The following is a 4,259-nucleotide window of genomic DNA, read 5'->3' as shown; positions in this document are numbered from 1 at the left end:
ACCATGTACCAAATTCCAGCCGGATCGACTGAAATTTGCTTCTCTTAGAGGCTCAGCAAGCCAAATCGGGGGATCGGTTTATATGGGGGCTATATATAATTATGGACCGATGTGGAACAATTTTTACATGGTTATTAGAGACCATATACTAACACCATGTACCAAATTTCAGCCGGATCGGATGAAATTTGCTTCTCTTAGAGGATTCGCAAGCCAAATTTGGGTGTCCGTTTATATGGGGGCTATACGTAAAAGTGGACCGATGTGGACCGATTTTTGCATGGTTGTTAGAGACCATATACTAACACCATGTACCAAATTTCAGCCGGATCGGATGAAATTTGCTTCTCTTAGAGGATTCGCAAGCCAAATTTGGGAGTCAGTTTATATGGGGGCTATACGTAAAAGTGGACCGACATGGCCCATTTGCAATACCATACGACCTACATCAATAACAACTACTTGTGCAAAGTTTCAAGTCGATAGCTTGTTTCGTTCGGAAGTTAGCGTGATTTCAACAGACGGACGGACGGACGGACGGACGGACACGCTCAGATCGACTCAGAATTTCACCACGACCCAGAATATATATACTTTATGGGGTCTTAGAGCAATATTTCGATGTGTTACAAACGGAATGACAAAGTTAATATACCCCCCATTCTATGGTGGAGGGTATAAAAAGGAAGACTGTTACTAATGTGTGTTAATTTCCTAATTTTTAAAGGTAGTATATTATCGCTAGCTGGTAGTAATTTAGCGCTATAATGGTTCCAATAGTCGATAGTATTTGCTGCATTCTTGAGCGCACTAAAGTTGCAATGATTACCTCATCTAAATGTACTGCTTCTGAAAGCGTTGAATTTCATACAAAGGAGAAGCGCATTTAAGTGGGACATTTCCTTATAAATTCATCAGTGAATTGCTCGCAGAGGTAAGCGCTGATTGCCTTTGACTTCCTTTATAAAGCTGCTGAAAATTCAGCAAGTTTTTTGCTGGGTAAGATCAACTTGGCTTTAATCTCCTTCGTCTTTAATTTTATTGACTTTTTGTATCTTGGCTACAAAGCAAAAACGCGTTTAAAAATGGAATTTTAACAACACATTATTTTCAAGACGGTATCACTTGAAACATAGAATAATTTCGAATGAATTAAAATTAATTATATTAACTATTATTGTATATTCGTTTTTTATTATGATTTCTAGAATTTCTAGAAATCATAATAAAAAACGAATATATAATAAGGTCGATAATTTTGTAAAGAAGTAAAATTTGTTTCGTAGAGTCATATACGCAAAATTCAAATGTATAAGAGGATTGTGCCTTACTTCAATTCTTCACTTCTTTGGCTCAGAATCAATACCAAAATCATTAATGTAAAGACCAAATCTTTGTAACAGGACATGATTTTTTTCTGCGTATATATTTGTTTTATGCAAAACTCTTATCGCATCACGCTCAAGGTATTTATCGCCTTGACACTATTCTGCTATGCACTTTGTTCATGTATTATTCCTCTCATTGATAGGGTGGACCGACTATTCGACTTAGCTAAAATTACAAATATTTGCTATTGACGTCCTTTTGGTCCTTCTTATCACTACTTGCCGCTCAAATTTGCCGCATAGACCAGAATTCAAGAACAAAAGTTAAGCCATGCAGAGAAAAGACGCAGAACATGAATGCAAGTTGGCCATCACTTGAGTGAAGAGGCTTTAAAACAAAGGACAATACTAAGTATTTAAGAATCTTTGGATTTGGTAGTTAGTTTCTTAGGAGGAACATAACCGTCTTTCTATAATAACTGCAGTTTCAACTTGATTACAGCTAAGCAACATCAACATCATCTTCATCATGGTCTTCATCATTCAATCTCCTTTGACCATGATGATGATGATGGCGACAATGGCGTAGACAACATCATGGTCTTGGTTTCAATTTATTTTGTAACATTTCACTGCTGTGGCAGTAGCATTCAATGAAATCTTTCTTTAACCTCCCATTGCAGTTGAGTTCTACTTTGCAGATGTTTAAACCAAGTAAATATAGAAACAATGTTGTATGGGAAAAATGGTGGGAATTTGAAAGTAAGATTGTTAACTCACGTTATTGTTTCATTCAATGAAATTGTTTACTTTCTAGTAACATAATTTGTGATTTAAAATGGTTTTACTGGAAAACATTTAAAACTATGCTCCTCAGGGGTAGCGAATTTACAAGTATGTTACGATGAAGATTGAATAATTTTACGAGAGATATTGGAGAATGTAAACCACACGGATGAAAAAGACTGTTTTTCATATGTTTGGGTGTAAAAATTATATGTTTGGAACTCAATTTTGTAAACACAATATTTTTAAGTGCAAGCATACAATGTTCATAAACTAGCATCACATGTTTGGGACATAAAAAAAAACATATATTAATTTAGAAATAGTCTGTAGACATATATGTATTTAGAAAGAGAGACTTAGAGAGTATGCTGCAAGTAAAAGAATGGAAGTAACCAATTGGCGCCTTGTTTATTATTGGGGGAGTGAATTCCCACTAAATTTATATGGGGTTTTGATGGGGTGTATTTCAGGTCGGTATAGACCTTTCGATTTGTCGCTATAACTTTGAGGTCAACTTTGACCTCTACAAATGCCACTTATGTCCGTCCGATTCTACCACACTTTGCCTTTTTATACCCTCCATCATAGGATGGGGGTATATTAACTTTGTCATTCTGTTTGTAACACATCGAAATATTGCTCTAAGACCCCATAAAGTATATATATTCTGGGTCGTGGTGAAATTCTGAGTCGATCTAAGCATGTCCGTCCGTCCGTCCGTCTGTTGAAATCACGCTAACTTCCGAACGAAACAAGCTATCGACTTGAAACTTGGCACAAGTAGTTGTTATCGATGTAGGTCGGATGGTATTGAAAATGGGCCATATCGGTTCACTTTTACGTATAGCCCCCATATAAAGGGACCCTCAGATTTGGCTTGTAGAGCCTCTAACAGAAGCATATTTCATCCGATCCGGCTGAAATTTGGTACATGGTGTTGGTATATGGTCTCTAACAACCATGCAAAAATTGGTCCATATCGGTCCATAATTATATATAGCCCCCATATAAACCGATCCCCAGATTTGGCTTGTGGAGCCTCTAAGAGAAGCATATTTAATCCGATCCGGCTGAAATTTGGTACATGGTGTAAGTATATGGTCTCTAACAATCATGCAAAAATTGGTCGACATCGGTCCATAATTATATATAGCCCCCATATAAACCGATCCCCAGATTTGGCTTGCGGAGCCTCAAAGAGAAGCAAATTTCATCCGATCCGGCTGAAATTTGGTACATGATGTTGGTATATGGTCTCTAACAACCATGCAAAAATTGGTCCACATCGGTTCATAATTATATATAGCCCCCATATAAACCGATCCCCAGATTTGGTTTGTGGAGCCTCTAAGAGAAGCATATTTCATCCGATCCGGCTGAAATTTGGTACATGGTGTTGGTATATGGTCTCTAACAACCATGCAAAAATTGGTCCATATCGGTCCTTAATTATATATTGCCCCATATAAACCGATCCCCAGATTTGGCTTGTGGAGCCTCTAAGAGAAGCATATTTCATCCGATCCGGCTGAAATTTGGTACATGATGTTGGTATATGGTCTCTAACAATCATGCAAAAATTGGTCCACATCGGTCCATAATTATATATAGCCCCCATATAAACCGATCTCCAGATTTGGCTTGCGAAGCCTCAAAGAGAAGCAAATTGCATCCGATCCGGCTGAAATTTGGTACATGGTATTGGTATATGGTCTCTAGCAACCGTGCAAAAATTGGTCCACATCGGTCCATAATTATATATAGCGCACATATAAACCGATCCCCAGATTTGGGTTGCGGAGCCTCTAAGAGAAGCAAATTTCATCCGATCCGGCTCAAATTTGGTACATGGTATTGGTATATGGTCTCTAGCAACCGTTCAAAAATTGGTCCATATCGGTCCATAATTATATATAGCCCCCATATAAAACGTTCTCCAGATTTGACCTCCGGAGCCTCTTGGAGGAGCAAAATTCATCCGATCCGGTTCGAATTAGGAACGTGGTGTTAGTATATGGTCGCTAACAACCATACCAAAATTGGTCCAATCACACAAAAATTGGTCCATATCGGTTCATAATCATGGTTGCCACTAGAGCCAAAAATAATCTACCAAAATTTTATTTCTATAGAAAATTTTGT

Source organism: Haematobia irritans, chromosome 4 (assembly GCF_050003625.1).
Source record: "Haematobia irritans isolate KBUSLIRL chromosome 4, ASM5000362v1, whole genome shotgun sequence".
Classification (NCBI taxonomy): domain Eukaryota; kingdom Metazoa; phylum Arthropoda; class Insecta; order Diptera; family Muscidae; genus Haematobia; species Haematobia irritans.
Note: the sequence above shows the minus strand (reverse complement) of the source record.